Consider the following 18,567-nt stretch of genomic DNA (forward strand, 5'->3'; position numbering starts at 1 on the left):
CAGATGCAAGAACTCTGGCGCATAGCTCTTTTCCTGACCCCTCTGCCGCTGCCGCCCAGTACCCGCAGGTGTACTAGAGGTAGCAGCGGCAGAAGGGTGGGGTAAAGGGAAAGCTATCTCCTCACCAGTCGATTCATGTAATGTAGGCGGCCACGATGCTCCTGCGCTGGTGGATGGGAGAGATGGATCGAATGTGAGGGAAGGATGGGAAGGTGCTGATGGGCCGGGGTGGTTGAAGTGTCCCTCGGTGGCGGGCTCCTCAGGTCCAACCATGCAGGCTCCCGAGTGCTGGTCACCGTGCTGTAGAATAAAGAGAAACAAATACAATTAATATAGTGACATGGCATTGGCCCTGGCTGAAAAAAAATTACACATGTCAACATTTTTTTTTTACATGGGATGTTTCATATTTACCTTCTGGTGACCATTGTTGCCCGGAGGAACGACAGGGCTCGTGCGTACTTGTACTTGCTCCTGCGTCCTCCAGATCCACTCGGGGCCCGCATCTCTTTGTTGAACTCCTTCTTGAAACGATCCCTCACAGACCGCCACCGCTTCACAATTCTCTCACCTGAAACAAGAAAGCACAAAGTGGTTGGTATACAACATTAGTGTTTCCCAAAATCCAGTGCTCATGCCCCCCACGGGTCATGTTTTCAGGATTTCCATAGTGTTGCTCAAAAGGAAATCCTGAAAACATGACCCATGGGGACCACGAGGACTGGAGTTCGGGAAACCCTGGTTTACATCAAGCAACCTGAACTGTATATACTTACGCTCTTGAATCTGGGCCCGAGCATTGAGGTCCTCCCAGCGGTGCACAAGGAGCAAACAGATTTCCTCTCAGTGCCGTCGGGTAATAATAAGATCAGCATGGCGGCGGTCGGCCATATTCCATAGCAGCTCCCTTTCTCTGACCCGATCGATGAGGTGGTCCACATCAATCCCCCCCTCCTCACCGTCAGAGTCAGGAGCACGCTGTGAAGGCTGTTAAAAAAAAGAGAAAAAAAAAAATTAGCCTACACACTTAAGAAATGAAATAAAAAGCGAAAAAAAAACCTAAGCAAAAATATTATACTTACACGCTGCTGACCGCCGCGTTGCTGTCGCTGACGACCCTGGGAGGCACTGCGAGGACCTCTTGGCTGAGCACCTAGATTGGGAAGACTAGAAAAGAAAAAATAAAATTATGTGCTTGGATGTAGGCATATGTGTTTGCTGTATGATGTCTGCGCTACATTGATTTCTATGTGTTGTGTGTAGTGTGATGTTGTGTTTCTGCATTTGATGCAGGAAACTTACCAGTTGCGAGCCCACTACAGGTATCTGTCCACCCCTCCGTTCTCCTGGGAGATCCTCTTCAGCTTGTGATTCCTGTTTTGACATAAAAGCCAATTAATAGACATATATTCCAGAGATGATGTATTTTGGAAATAAAAACTTACCGTTAAACACTGACGATGCGAGGGAGGGCTCCCAGAAGAGGATGTGGTGTCCCACTGCTGGCCAGACTCCACTCCTGTTGCTGCTGCTACTGGTGCTACTGGTGCTGCTGCTTCTGTAGGGCAGCTTCTGCTGGTGAATAAAGAGAAACAAAGGGCCAATGAATATATTGATATTCAATGGCCCTAGTTTGTAGGAATGGGGGATGTGATAATTACCGTCTGTCTAATTACCGACTCCCCTCCACTTGTTCGGCATGGTCGCTTGGCGCAATTTGGGGTGGTGCTGGTGGTGCAGTAGTCTCCTGCGGCTGGCTTCTCTTTTGGCTGGCATGTTGGCTGTGGCTGAGGGTCCCACTGTCATGGTTTTATATATGTTTGCTGTGGGCAGGGCTACTGAGCATGCTCAGACCAAAAAAACCGGATCAGGCCACCGAATCCGGCTTTGGCCGGATCCGGCTCATTGCAGCGCTCTTAGACTTTCATTGTGTGAAAAAGCCGGAAGCGCCGGATCCGGAAGGTCCGGCTTTTTCGCCGGAGACAAAAAGCGTTACAGTTGCCGTTTTTTCCAGACGCCGGATTGAGACACATTGCCGGATCCGGTCAAAACCGGACGAACCGCATGGCCATCCGGCGCGATCCGGCGGTAATGCAAGTCAATGGGGGAAAACCGGATCCGACATTGCATTTCGCTGGATCCGGTTTTAGTAAAAATAACCGGATCGCGCCTGACGGCGAAAAACTGATGTGTGAAAGAGGCCTTAGGCCGACTCTTTTCTGACAAACCAGAATTTTGCAAGAGATTCAAACAGATTGTTAATAAGTGTTCATTGGATATCATATTACTAACTATCGACTCTCCATACAGCCATCTCCGAGATGCAGGGCCGGTTTTAGGCAAAGTGGGGCCCCAAATGCTAACATATTGCATGTCACACAGAAGCATTTCAATTATATTAACATGCGCTGAGTTCAGGCCGCTAAATGAGTGTGATCGACAATATTTATGTCATTCAACACTTTTTCCCCGCCTCTTTCCACCATCTGAGAAAGAATGATGGGGACAGAACGATCACTAATGGATCAATCTGTCCCCATACAGTATCATGTTATCAGCAGCACATCTACTGTTTACACCCCATAGTCCTCCATATAGAATAATACACTCCTCAGTCCTGCTTATAGTATAATACACTCCTCATAGTCCTCCATACAGTATAATACACTCTTCATAGTCCTCCATGTAGTATAATACACTCCTCATAACCCTCCATATTTTAAAATACAGTTAGTCCTCCATATAATATAATACACTCCTCATAGTCCTACATATATTAAAATACACTGCTCAGTCCTCCATATAGTATAATACACTCCTCATAGTGCTCCATATAGTATAATACACTGCTAGTCATCCATGTAGTACAATTCATTTCCCATAGTATAATGCACCCTATAGTTCTTCACATACTATAATGTAGTCCCGATGCAGCCACTCCACAGAATATAATGTAACCCCCCATAGAATATATGGCAGCCCCCTCATAAAGTATAATGCAGCCCCTTATATAGTATAATGTAGCCCCTCCATAGAATACAATGTAGCCCTCTTCATATAGTATAATGCAGCCCTAATAGAATATAATGTAGCCCTCTCATAAAGTATAATGAAGCCCACAAACAATATAATCTAGCCCCCCCATAGAATATACTGCAGCCCCCCTATAGAATACAATGTAGCCTCCTCATATAGTATAATGTAGCGCCCTCAAAGAGTATGATGCAATCACCCCCCATAGAATATAATAAATATAATACAGCCCCCCATAGAATATAATGTAGCCCTGAATAGAATATAATACAGCCCACTTTCCCATAGAATATTATGTAGCCCCCCCATATTATATAACACAGTCTCTCCCATAGAATATAACGTATAATGTACCCCCCATGGTATATAGCATAGCATATAACACAGCCACACATGTATATAGCACAGCCCACATAGTATTCAGCACAGAACCACATGGTGCACAGCACCATGGTATATAGCACAGCACCACATGGTATACAGCACAGCCCCAAATGGTATATAGCACAGTACCACATGATATACAGCACAGCCCCATATGGAACACAGCATAGCCCCACATGGTATACAGCACATCCCAGCCCCCCCCGAGAATGACCCCACAGTCCAGTACTCACTGTTGCATTAAAAAAAAACACTCCTCACCTCTCCTCGTGCTCACGCTGCTCCTGTCTCCTGCTCTGCCTGGTACACAATGCGTGTGTGATTATGTCATTACGCAAACCAGCAGTGTCAGAGGCAGAGCAGGGAATGATGGGAGAGGAAGCGTCTATGACGCCGATACAGTTCAATGCGGCGGCGGGGGGGCGGCGGCGTGGGGGGCAGGCCACTATGATGTGCTGCTAGCTGGGGGCCCCTGGGGAAGTGGGGGCCCTAGGCAGCTGCCTGGACTGCCTGCCCCTAGCGCCAGCCCTGCAGAGACGGAACAGAAAATAGCCTCCATAGAGGAACAACTGACTTCGACTCTATCCATAGCGGACTGGCAGAATCTAAAAAGAAGAACTGATAAGGTTATAGAAGAACACTGCAAAACTCTACAAGAAAAGAAAAGAAAATTTCAGAGGGACGCTGAAGACTATACACAGGACCGGATATATAAACGGAACGATTCAACCAGTACGGGTCCTTGGCGAGGAAACTACGGAACAAGACATCCAGGCTCTTACAGTTCCGACAGCGACAGTTCAACAAGTGGCGCTCCACAGGGCTGTTTTTTATCAAGACGACCACACACAAGACACAACACCCATACCGCTGCAGGAGACCGATACGGAGGGCCTCCCACAAACACTGCAGATCGTATGATGAGATCGCAGGTTAGTCTGTGTGCTACATGGCTTTCATTCTTTTTGGTACAGATATGGATATACAGATATGGATAAATGGATGGATAGAGCAGATTTCTAATCTGCTTGTGCTATTGAAAACATTATCTATGAGCTCAAAAACCTTTCAGGTGATGCGTTTTTTTAAAAAAGCTGATCTGCTTTTGCAGCTGAAAAACGTATCCTCAAAAAACGCAGCAAAAACGCTGTGTGTGAATGTAGCCTTAGATCAGGAATAGAACAGCCATTTATAGACATTTCATAACTTTCTCAAATTCCTATGAAAAAATATTCAGCACATTCTGCATTGAACTACTGTACCCAATTTATTATATATTTTAGGAGTTGGAGTCGGTCCATTTTATACCGACTCCACCAAAATGAGCACCAACTCCGACTCCACAGCCCTGGTTAGGATTCTCTCATGTCGGTAATTTACATACATGCGATAACATCAGTGGCGGATTAAGTGGACTATGGGCCCGGGGCTGTTCATAAAACCTGGGCCCCTGTACCCCTCTTCCCACCTGAGCGCTGCGGTCCCCGTGCGGGAATTGACAGCGTGTCAAGTGAGGTGTCCATGTGATGAGTACTGGAATCTGCAGAGCTGAATCCTGACATTGCAGCTTCTGAATTCTCACAACGAATGCACTGCACACTTTTAGGATTCTCCCTTGCCGATATACAGTCATGTCAACACAAGTATGTGATTTATATACTTCTGGCCACATTCCAACTAGACGTGCCCGGCCTCGCTCCGTTCACTTTCATTGAGTGAGGCCACACATGTCTAGTCAGCATGTGACCGCATGTATGTAAATTACCAGCACGAGAGAATCCTGACAGCGTTCAGTGAGCACTGTGAGAATTCAGAAGTCTGCAGTCACATAGAATGTCTGCAGACTCAGCACAGACCTGGACAACCCCTGTAATGCTCCTGACATAAATAAAAAACATGAGAATTAGTCAATATCACAAATAATATTTACATCCAGGTACCTTATAGATGACGTCATCTCTGGAGTCGTTCTCCTTTTCTTCTTCTTGTCCAGACCCCATGATGAGTTTTCTCATCCACAGCGGCCTCTGCAGACTTACATCTTCAACGGTCTTCTGCAGCAAATCTCCACACGATGCCCTTAAAGATAGAAGTGTCATTATAATGCCCCTAAATACAAATATCTGCAATATACTGTCTCCTCACACTATTCCCCTCCTTCCTCATACTGTCTCCTCATATATTTACACCCTCACTCTCTATACTGTCTGCTCACACATATCCCCGACTCCCCATACTGTGTCCACATGCATTCACCCATTCGCTCCCCATACTGTCTGCACCCATCCCCCATACTGTTTCCTCATACATACTCTTCATTTTGTGTCCTCAAATCTCCCCACATACATTAAATACCATCCCCACTCCAAATCCCCCCCATCCCCAATCCCCCACACACATTAAGTACCCCCCATCCCCACTCAATAACCCCTCGTCCCTACTCTCAAATCCCCCCACACATTATGTACCCCCACTCCAAATCCCCCCACACATTATGTACCCCCACTCCAAATCCCCCCACACATTATGTACCCCACTCCAAATCCCCCCACACATTATGTACCCCCACTCCAAATCCCCCCCACACATTAACCCCCATCCCCACTCATTAACCCCTCCACACATTAACCCCCATCTCCACTCATTAATCCCCCATCTCCACTCATTAACCCCCATCTCCACTCATTAACCCCCATCTCCACTCATTAACCCCCATCTCCACTCATTAACCCCAATCCCCACATTAACCCCCACATTAATCCCATCTCCACTCATTAACCCCCATCTCCACACATTAACCCCCATCTCCACATTAATCCCATCTCCACTCATTAACCCCCATCTCCACTCATTAACCCCCATCTCCACTCATTAACCCCCATCTCCACTCATTAACCCCCACCCCCACATTAACCCCCCTCTCCACTCATTAACCCCCATCTCCGCTCATTAACCCCCATCCCCATCTTCGGTGGTTCTTCAGCTCCACAGAGGAGCACACTTACCACCAGCGTTTGCTCTGGACGCCGGGAGTGACGTCAGCAGCGTGATCACATGACCTGATCACGCTGCTGACGTCGCTCTGACCCGGCGGTCAGAGCTTCAATTGTACTGGCGTCTATAGACGCCAAGTACAATTGCTGCCTGGGAGTCGGCGCGGCCTCCTTCTCTGCGTCGGCTGTCAGCTTGACAGCCGACACAGAGAACCGCCGACTCCCAGGACTGGTAGCGGCAGAACACAGCAGCCGGGGGGGAGGGGGATAGAGAGATACTGGCATACTGCGGACCGCTGCATTAGGTGGCCGGGCGGCTCGACTGCGCCCCCCTGCTGCCTGCCCCCCCCTGGATACGCCACTGCCCTGGGCCCCCAAAAAACCTTGGGCCCGGGGCGACCGCCCCATCCGCCCCTATTAAGATCCGCCATTGGATAACATGCTGACTAGATATGTGTGGCCTCACTCAATGAAAATGAACAGAGCCAGGCCGGGCATGTCTTGTCGGAATGTGGCCAGAAGTATACAAATCACATGCTTGTGCTGACATGACCGAGTACTCTTGCCACCGGTACGGGAGAATGCTAAAAGTGTGCAGTGCATTCGTTGTGAGAATTCAGAAGCCTGAAATGTCAGAATTCAGCTCTGCGGCTTCCAGTAGTCATCACATGGACACTTCACTCATATGCGATTTTCATACTTTTGGTTGTGTGGCAACGAGGTTTTCTTCCTGATTCTCTCAGTTTTTCACTGAACATTGGGAGCATTAGGAAGAGCAGCTCGTCGGTACATGATTAAGTGTGCAAATCACATATGTGCTGGGGGGGCGCCGGACCAAATTCTCGCCCCCGGTGCCAGAAAGCCTAGATAAACCTCTGGCTTGTTAGACCACAGATGTTATAAAAATGTAAGGATACTAAAGGGCATGTCACACTAAGAGATATCGCTAGCAATATCGCTATAACTAGTGACGTTATAGCGATATTGCTAGCGATATCGCTGTGTCTGATACTTACCTACGACCCGCTCCCCCGCTGGTTATCGCTGATCGCGCGAGAACAGGCTGGACTGTTTCTCGTCGTCAGCTTCCTGCGGCGCTTCCTGCTGTGACAACGAGCGACGCGTGGAGCCGGGCGGGAGGACGCAGGATCGCCTGGTGTGACAGGTAAGTAGCGACCCCCGTCCCCAGCGATGTCGCTAGTGAGATCTGCCTGTGTGGCAGCTCACTAGCGACCACTTAGCGATGTACCAGCGATCCTGACAGCGTCATATCGCTGGTCAGGATCGCTGGTACATCGCTAAGTGTGACAGTACCCTAACACAGGTAGTTGACTGAAATTTATTGCAGGCCTGGCAAGCTGGGAGCCCTACTTATACAGGCAACACAAATGAAAGAGACCCAAAGTGGAGTGCAAACATTTAAAAAAATGATTGCCACACACCGCTAAAGTGGAATCAATTTCCCCAGAGTACAAATAGTATAATTGCACTGCTTTTTTTTTTACAACTTCTGTTACTGGATGGGCTACTCGACTCCCTTTCTTTGGCACCTGCACAGCAGCATTATTATTATTATTTATTGTTATAGCGTCACTGATTTCATGGCATTTTACATGTGAAAATGGGTATACATAGCAAAAACAAGTACAATAATCTTAAACAATACAAGTCACCAACTGGTACTGGAGGAGAAAGGCTCCTGCACAAGAGGGCTCTCAGTTTACAAGGGCTGGGCGAGGATACAATAGGTGAGGGTAGAGCTGCTTGTGCAGCGGTGTGGTGGAACGATGGTTACTGTAAGCTGTAGGCTTGTTGGAAGAAGTGGTTCTTCAGGCTCCTTTTGAAGGTTCACATGGTAGGCGAGTGTATGATATGTTGGGGTAGAGCGTTCTAGAGTAGAGGGGATGTGAACTCTGGAATGTGATTGTAGGAAGAGGAGATAACACAGGAATAGAGGAGATCTTGTGAGGATTGAAGGTTGCATGCAGGAAAGTACTGATAGACTAGGTCACAGATCTATGGAAGAGACAGGGTTTTGAACTGGAGTCTCTAGGTAATGGGGAGCTAGTGAAGGGATTGACAGTGAGGAGAGGTCGGGGAATAGCGGGGGATAGGTGGATTAGTAGGGCAGCAGAGCTTAGGGTAGATTGAAGGGGTGCGAGACTGTTAGAAGGGAGGGTACAAAGCAGGAGCTTGCAATAGTTGAGGCAGGAGATGATGAGTGCATGGAATAGGGTTTTTGCAGATTCTTGATTAAAGAATGTATGTATCTGGGAAATATTTTTGAGTTGTAGTCGGCAGGAAGTGGAAATGGCATGGATATGTGTTTTGAAGGAAAGATCAGATTTCAGGGTTACCCAAGGCAGAGAGCTTGCAGGACGCCCTCATCTACGGCTTGCAGTATGTGCTCAACTGGATGGCAAGAGCTACATCAAGTGGCCTCTCCTTCTCTTCCTCCAACTTAACACCACTCACAGTACAATCCTCATAGGTGGCGTGGCACCCTTATTTCCCTCCCGCATCACATCTCTCCAACCACTCAACTGTATAACCACAGATGTATGAGTCTGCAGAGCTGTTCACACATTCTATTCCATGGGCATCAGAGGTCTTCTCCAAAAATTCAGATTCAACAGGAGGAAAAAATCTGCACTGATGCCCAACATTTTTTTCCATTGGCGCCGGGACCAGACACAGTAGGGTCCGAGCAGAATCCCTACCTTTGTCACCAGATGTTAACCCCCGGGGGTGGAGGTGATCCTGATGAGACTCAGATGCCTAAGGCGCGTGGGGACTGTACTGTGGAGGAAGATGAGGAGGAGGACTCTGTTGTGAATTCTCTCTCTGGCTTACCTCTGGTGATTACTGAAGGTAGTGGAGCTGGTCAGATTGACAGAGGGGTTGCGAGTTCTCTTTCTGGAGGTAGTGGAGCTGATCTGATTGACAGAGGCTTGCCACCTGATAATGAGGAAGACGATTAGAGATCTGGGGTTTCTGATTGGGATTTAAGACAGCTGACTCCCTCTATCCCTGCTGGTGATTTTCTTTCTGTTCCTTCTGAGGTCTGATGTCTCCTGCTCTTTCCCTGCATGTTCAGCTAAGTGGTTCATTTGTTATTCTGTTTGCATTTGATCTGGTTTTGTTTATCTCTGCTTTGCGCGGGTCAGCCAGCTCTGGCTGGGGCTGTGCTGAATCACCGCCCATATGTTACTGCATGTGCCAGTTTGTTTTGTCCCCTGTTATATTGGTCTCTTTTTGCTTTGCTTTCAGAATATACCAAAGTGCTGATATAGTGGTGGCAAAGTCGTGCGACTTCAGTGTTTTTGTGCATCAGACGTGTTGGGACTTTTTGCAGGGTCATTTGCGTGATTGCAGACAGTGTCTTTCCTTTCCTGTCTAGTCAGTATGGGCCCCATCGTTTGCTCAGTCTATTTTTCTGCCTGCGTTTGTGTTTTCATCTTGTCTCACCGACAATATATGTTTGGGGGCTATCTATTCCTTTGGGGTCTGCTCCGGGGCAGTTTAGATTTCCCCTTTCTTGCTTTAGGCTTAGTTAGCTCTCCGGCTGTGCCGAGGCATCTAGGATCATCGTAAGCACGCTCCACGGCTACTGCTAGTTGTGTGGACAGGATCAGGGGTCTGCATCCACTTAGTTACCAACCTCTCTGGTTTTCTGTGGCTTAGCTTGGGCCTGCTATCCTCCTCGGTGCCCATTCATAACAGGACTCTAAGGGCAATGAGTTGGAGAACAGAGAGGGTGACAATGAAGTTGTAGATCCTATTTGTTGGGAACCCAGAGGAACACAGCTGAGTAGCTCAGCAGAGGAGATTGAGGAAGAGGAAAATGAGGAAGTTACATTGTAGCTTGCTGCACAAGTGTGAGGGAGGGCAAGGGCCGTAGTCATGGCCGAGGACACCAGTGTATCAGTGCCGTCCTCCCATCACATGAAAATAGTGTCCATTACTCTGCATAACTGTGGCATTACTTTCTGCGCCGTCAGGGTCCTCTCTGTGCTGCTGAAAGCTCCCTATAGATAGTTCCACATGAATAGAGACACAGTCCATTTCAACTTTCAAAAGAACAACTTTACTGGTTTCTTTATGCAGCAAATCCATATTCTTCACAGCATTAACAACCTGCTCCACATTGCACATTTCTTCCTCTTTCCCTGCACTTCTCTCTCTGTCACACAGCATGAACCTGGTCAGACCTTCTCATATGGTTCCTCAGCATCCTCCCTGTTCAGTTCTGTTACGGTTAGACATTCCCTAGTCTGTTTCACCCCAGACATGAGAGTATTAGTCTCCGAAGTCAGCTGCAACATGGTGAGTGACCTGCCCTTCTCTACTGTCTCCTGCAGTGACACAGTGTCCTCCCGGTCCAAAACCACTGCATCTGGGAGTTCCCTCAACCATTTTGCCCCAGTTCTGAGGGCATCAGCCCATGCAGTAAGTTGACACATTATGGATCCACCTGTATCCCAGTACTGCCACTGTTTCTGCCTTAAGCTTCTGTTGCAAGACTGCTGTTGCCCACTGCTGTTCTTGCCTGCTGCTTTCCTGGCCTGGTGCTGTGGATGGCTGGGCTTCTCCATTAATAAATGTTGCATGGTCACTGCTATCATTCCAGGCACTTAAACACGTGCAGGCGGTTTGGGCACCGTCGCCTGACTGACTGTTAGAGGAAGTCCTCCCTCCCTTAGATTCAACTGACCTCTCCTATGTGTAACTGTTTTCTAACTGGTTTCACTAAACTATATTAGATATTCTCCTCCTGCTGCCACCTCCACACCACACGGCCTACGCCTCTGCAGTGTCGGGTGCACAAGTGCTCCATCGTGGCCGGTTCTGGATCACAAAATGGCGCCGCTGCACTCAGCGTTCCCTTCTGGACCCCACCCATTCCAAGGTGGGGGCACCTTCAACCACTCCACCCATTTTCTTGCCTTGTATAAATATTGTCCCATGCTAGAGATATCATTTTCAGGGATATGTTTGGATGATTATGCCGTAGCCCGGTTTTAGATGTTTTTAATGTTTGCTGTTTGTCCTAGTTTTTTGCAGAAAAGATTTTGTAATGCTGTCTTATATTAGGTGTGCACGCCTTTTTTTGTTTGGTCTTTTTCTTCTCCTTGTTTTGTAGTCATGTATTCCAACAAGGTGTAGCACCCTACTATTAGTACTCATTTATGGAGGTACATAATATTTTTTTCTTCTCATGAAGGGAAAGAAGATGCTCCCACTCAAGTAGTTAATCGGAACATGTTGCTTCCTTGCTTGTCACGGGATCCCGATCAAACAGAGAGAACACCCGTTGTTCTTGCAACACTCTCCTCCACAGCTGTCAACGATGATGAGGGAGTATTCTCCATCCCGCCACCCATCAACCCAGAAGAGGAACAGGAACTTGAAGCTCCTTGTCAGGAACACCGCACTGAACTTGCTCACTGAGCCAGTGCGTGTGTCCTGAGTAAAGCGAACTGTGCTCAAAGATACCTGTGGAGTGGGCAGCAGCCAAGTAGATGCATACTTCAGAGCAGCAGGACCTGAAGCACGTGACTGCTAGGGGCATGGCCTAAACTCCAGAGAGCTAGGAGCTGCAAGAGAACTCCTAGCAGGGTAACTGCGAGACAAAGTTACCAAGGGGTATAGACAGGGAGGATAGTCAGGAAGTAGCCAATGAGTCATACACAGAGATAGCTGCAAGGTACAAGAGGGGCGAGCAGAGAGTAGTCAGATCACAGGCAATGAGTCATACACAGAGAGGGAAACGCCGTACAGAATCAACAGGCAAACTCACAACGGGGAACAGAACCGGGTCAGAACCATATAAACAAGCTATAGCAATGAACAGGCACAGGCAGACAGAGGTCCCCACACTCGGCCAAAGGCAAAAGTATAACTGACAGGGATTGGAGCTTCCCAGGGGTTTAAGAAGCTCTCCCAGAACCAAAAAGAGGCCACAATCATTAACCCCAGGTGTGCAGGTCAAAACCTGCACTGAGCTCCAGACATTAACCACTGACGTGCAGCTCAAAAACCTGCACTGGGATCATGACACTCCTGAGCTGGCTGTTCCATTAAACCAGGGCGCATCTCCGTCCTTGCTTGCTCAACTGAACTCCACTACTCAACCTGACTCCACTCCTCCACTACTCAACCTGATTTACGTCATACAGAACGGACAACTGCAGGAATACCACCCAACTGATATGAACAAGACAAATTTGGCAGTGGATCATCCAGGAGATGGAGGAATGTCAAGGTTTACTGCAAGAACCGCCGTGGAATGGTGACCTAAAGGAGAAGGGAGTGTAAGAAGGGGGAGTGTAAGAAGAAGGACCATGCCATGGGTACCTGTTCTCTGCTGGTTCCAGAACCATCAGGGCTGTCTCCTCTTCTCCCCGGGGGAAAGCTTAAGGGACTGGACCAATCCTTGCATGCTGAAGCAGGGGGCATGGTAAAGGGGGTACAGCTTCAGCACACACGGAAACAGGCAGAATGGGTGGTAACAGACAGTGCCCAGCAAGGACCAGTGATTGCTCTGCCCCTGGAGCATCTGAGCAGCGCAGGCCCATGCCCGAGCACCGCCACTGCCAGAGACTGTGAGGAGAAATGTGCAGTATGCCCGTTGCTCGCCACGAAGCAAGGTGCCAAACAATCCAGGCCTGTGAGTACCGTCATTTACGCCCTGATCCCCCAGTGCATATCCGTCAGACCACGGTGGGCGCAGACAGTGTGGTGGCCCGCACTCTCCTGGCTATATCAGTATATGGACTAGGGGCAGCAGAAGGTACCGGAAACCAATCGCTGTTGCTAGAAGACATATCCGCGTTATCTTCAGGACCTTCACCGGACAGTGCCATGCCAGCCATTGTCGACATCATAGTAACATAGAAACATAGCTATTAAGGTTGAAGGGAGACTTTAAGTCCATCTAGTTCAACCCATATCCTATCCTAACTTGCCCTAACATGTTGATCCAGAGGAAGGCAAAAAAAACCCATGTGGCAACAGAAAGCTTCACATTGGGGAAAAAAATTCCTTCCCGACTCCACATACGGCAATCAGACTAGCTCCCTGGATCAACGCAATATTAAGGTAACTAGTGTATATACCCTGTAATATTATACTTTCCAAGAAAGGCATCCAGTCCCTTCTTAAATTTTAGTAGGGAATCACTCATTACAACATCATATGGCAGAGAGTTCCATAGTCTCACTGCTCTTACAGTAAAGAATCCGCGTCTGTGAGTATGCTTAAACCTTCTTTCCTCCAGACGTAGAGGATGCCCCCTTGTCCCTGTCACAGGTCTAAGAGTAAAAAGATCATTAGAAAGGTCTTGGTATTGTCCCCGCATATATTTATACATTGTAATAAGATCACCCCTAAGCCTTGATTCTCCAAACTAAATAACCCCAAGTGTAATAACCTGTCTTGGTATTGCAGACCCCCTAGTTCCCTAATAACCTTGGTCGCTCTTCTCTGCACCCGCTCCAGTTCAGTTATATCTTTCTTATACACCGGAGACCAGAACTGTACACAATATTCTAAGTGTGGTCGCACTAGTGACTTATATAGAGGTAAAATTATGTTCTCCTCATGAGCATCTATGCCTCTTTTAATGCATCCCATTATTTTATTTGCCTTTGCAGCAGCTGCCTGACAATGGCCACTAAATGTGAGTTTGTCGTCCACCCATACACCCAGGTCTTTTTCAGTGACTGTTTTGCCCAGTGTTTTAAAATTAAGCACATAATTATACATCTGTTCGTTCTACCCAAGTGCATGACCTTACATTTATCCCCATTAAAGCTCATTGGCCATTTATCAGCCCAAGCTTCTAGTTTACATAAATCCTCCTGTAATATAAAATTGTCCTCCTCTGTATTGATTACCCTGCAGAGTTTAGTGTCATCTGCAAATATTGAAATTCTACTCTCTATGCCCCCTACAAGGTCATTAATAAATATGTTAAAAAGAAGCGGACCCAAAACTGACCCCTGTGGTACCCCACTGCTAACTGTGACCCAGTCCAAGTGTGCTCCATTAATAACCACCCTTTGTTTCCTATCCCTGAGCCAGCTCTTAACCCACCTACACATTTTCCCCTATCCCCATTGTTCTCATTTTATGTATCAACCCTTTGTGGGGCACCGTATCAAAAGCTTTTGAAAAGTCCATGTACACCACGTCCACTGCATTCCCTTGGTCCAGTCCGGAACTTACCTCTTCATAAAAGCTTATCAGATTAGTCTGACAGGAACGGTCCCTTGTAAACCCATGTTGATATTGGGTCATAAGGTTATTCTTCTCCAGATACTCCATTATAGTATCTCTTAGAAAACCCTCCAGGATTTTACCCACAGTTGAGGTTAAACTTACTGGCCTATAATTTCCAAGTTCAGTTTTTGTCCCCTTTTTGAATATTGGCACAACATTTGCTATATGCCAGTCCTGTGGTACAGACCCTGTTATTATGGAATCTTTAAAGATTAAAAATAATGGTCTATCTATGACTGTGCTTAATTCCTGCAGTACTCAGGGGTGTATCCCATCCGGGCCTGGGGATTTGTCAATTTTAGTGATTTTTAGACGCCGCCCTACTTCCTGCTGGGTTAAGCAGGTGACATTTAACAGAGAATTTTTATCCCTGATCACGTTATCCGTCATGGGATTTTCTTGTGTAAATACTGTTGAAAAAAAGTCATTTAGCATATTGGCTTTTTCCTCATCCTCATCCACCATTTCACCCAGACTATTTTTAATGGGACCAACACTATCATTTTTTAGCTTCTTACTATTTATGTAGTTAAAGAATATTTTGGGATTATTTTTACTTTCTCTGGCAATGAGTCTCTCTGTCTCAATCTTTGCTGTCTTGATTTGCTTTTTACAGAATTTATTTAATTTTCTGTATTTATTTAATGCCTCATCACTACCTACTTGCTTTAATTCTCTAAATACTTTATTTTTATCTCTTATTGCGCCCCTTACAGCTCTATTTAGCCATAGTGGTTTCCTCCTATTTCTAGCATGTTTATTCCCATCTGGTATATATTGTGCACAGGTCCTATTCAGAATGCTAATAAACGTCTCCCATTTTCTTTGTGTATTTTTATGTCTCAGGATATCGTACCAGTTAATTCCACCAAGATCATCTCTCATCCGTTGGAAATTTGCTTTCCTGAAGTTTAGTGTCCTTGTAACCCCTCTACTACACATCTTATTAAAGGATATGTAGGGTCAGTGGCGTCACCTTCCCTACAGATACATGAAAACTTATTAATTTGTGATCACTATTACCCAAGTGACCCTCAACACTTACATTTGATATGCGGTCTGGCCTGTTGGTTAATATTAGGTCTAGCAGTGCCCCCCCTCTTGTTGGGTCCTGAACCAGTTGTGAAAGGTAATTGTCTCTCATAGTAGTCAAAAACCTATTACCTTTGCTGGAACTGCAGGTTTCGGTTCCCCAATGTGTTTCAGGGTAGTTGAAGTCCCCCATAATAATGACTTCTCCTTGAGTCGCAGCTTCATCTATTTGCTTTATGAGGATATTCTCTGTTGCTTCCATTATTTTTGGAGACTTATAACAAACCCCTATCAGTAATTTATTATTTTTCCCCCTCCCCTTATCTCCACCCACAGGGACTCTACATTTTCATTAGACTCATATATATTATCACGAAGGATGGGTTTTAAGGATGATTTTACATATAAACACACACCTCCCCCTCGCTTATTTGTTCGGTCATTTCTGAACAGACTATAGCCCTGTAAATTAACCGCCCAGTCATGGCTCTCATCCAGCCATGTCTCAGATATCCCCACCATGTCATAATTATGTTCCAACAACATTAACTCCAATTCCTCCATTTTGTTGGCGAGGCTTCTGGCATTAGTATACATGCACTTTATGTATCTCTCTGTACCTCTATTCTTTCTTAAATTATTAACTGTTCTAACCCCACCCCCCATGCCACCCCCACCCCCAATGTCATTATTTGTGCCCAGGTCTCTATCTGCACTGTCTTCCCCTCCTATAAAAGGAATACCCTCCCCCCGTCCCTAGTTTAAACAGTCCTCCAACCTTCTAGCCATTTTCTCCCCCAGGACAGCTGCACCCTCCCCATTGAGGTGCAGTCCGTCCCTAGCGTAGAACCTGTAGCCAACTGAGAAGTCGGCCCAGTTTTGCAGGAACCCAAACCCCTCCTTCCTACACCAATTCCTGAGCCACTTATTAACCTCCCTAATCTCCCATTGCCTCTCTGGTGTAGCACGTGGTACAGGAAGTATTTCCGAAAATACCACCTTGGAGGTCCTTTGCTTTAAGCTTACAGCCTAATTCCCTGAAATCATCTTTAAGGACCTTCCACCTACCTCTAACTTTGTCATTTGTGCCAATGTGCACCATGACCGCTGGATCCTCACCAGCCCCTCCCAGTAATCTGTCAACCAGATCAGCGATGTGTCGGACTCGAGCGCCAGGTAGGCAGCACACCGTTCGACGATCCCTGTCTTTGTGACAGATTGCCCTATCTGTTCCCCTAATAATTGAGTCTCCCACTACCAGAACCTGTCTGGCCTGCCCTGCTCTCCTATTTCCCCCCTTACTGGAGCAGACACTCCTCCGGCTTTCAGAGGACATGCTTTGCTGCAGCAGTGCTACTCCTGCACTAACACTCCCCTCATCTGCCAACTTAGCAAACTTATTGGGGTGTGCCAGATCAGGACTAGCCTCCCTGGTGCTCTTCCCTCTACCCCGCCTTCTAACTGTCACCCAGCTAGCTGCTTCATTGTCCTGCAGCTCCAACCTAGCATCCCCCCCTCATCTATCCCATTGAGCGTCTGCTCAGTGAGCAGAAGACTCCTTTCCATATTGTCTATGGATCTCAGTGTTGCCAGCTGCACATTTAGATCCAGTATCTGGGCTTCCAAATGCACAACGTGCTCACATCTTGCACAGCAGTATGCACCCTCGACCGGCTGTTCAAGGATTTCATACATGCGGCAAGACGTGCACTGGATGGCATTGGCAATAGTGGAGCACATCCTAATGGGGATTGCACCAGACAATAAGATAAGCAAAAATAAATAAAAAGTATTAATAAAATATAACAGCAATTCAGTAATACCTCCCTTGGAAACTCCCTGAATCCAAAGTCACTGAATCTCAAGTCACACACTTACCACAGTTCGTACTTACGCTCAGGTCACACTCAGCTCGTTCACACTCGCTCAGGCAGAAAATTTAAAAGAGTTTTTTTTTTTTTTTTCACCTTTTCCCAGCACACCACCTTGCTGCTCAATGCACTTCCAAAAGGAGTTGAGCCCCAACCAGCTGCCCCTTATAAACCCTTAATTACTGTATGAACTCCCACCCTTAATTAACCCCTTGTGAATATAGTTACACTTCAAGATTTAAATGCAATATAGTTAACCCTTAAAAACACAGATAGTAAAATAAGAGATTAACCCTGTAGAGAGAAAAAATAGTTTAAACAAGCCCCCCAAAAATTGATTAGGTAGAAAGCACTCAGCAACCTACAATTCAGCAACTCACACAGGTATTTGTTATAGGTTTCCCAAATACCTCTTCACTGAATCTCAAGTCACACACATACCACAGTTCGCATTTACGCTCAGGTAACACTCGCTCAGGCAGAAAATTTAAAAGAGTTTTTTTTTTTTTTTTTCCCCTTTTACCAGCACACCACCTTGCTGCTCAATGCACTTCCAAAAGGAGTTGAGCCCCAACCAGCTGCCCCTTATAAACCCTAAATTATAGTGGTTTGAAAAAACCACTATATTGTAACCCGAACGCTGCTAACTTATTATAGTGGTTTGAAAAAACCACTATATTGTAATCCGAACGCTGCTAACTTATTATAGTGGTTTGAAAAAACCACTATATTGTAATCCGAACGCTGCTAACTTCTTCTTATTATTATTATTAAGTTGATTTCCGCAATTAATACAGCCCGAACCGCTGCACGCACAGACTCCGTTGAGGTGTCGTTTCGAAGCCAGCGTCCATGAGAGGTGTGCTAAGTATTTTTCGTGTCGATCAGATTTGTAGTTTTTGCGCAATTTGCGTTAGAAAATTTTTTTTCCCGTCATTGGATTGCAATGTCTCCAATGCATTTGAATGGGG

This window comes from Dendrobates tinctorius, unplaced genomic scaffold (assembly GCF_039654945.1).
Source record: "Dendrobates tinctorius isolate UK_male_01 unplaced genomic scaffold, ASM3965494v1 ptg000132l, whole genome shotgun sequence".
NCBI classification, from domain to species: Eukaryota; Metazoa; Chordata; class Amphibia; order Anura; family Dendrobatidae; genus Dendrobates; species Dendrobates tinctorius.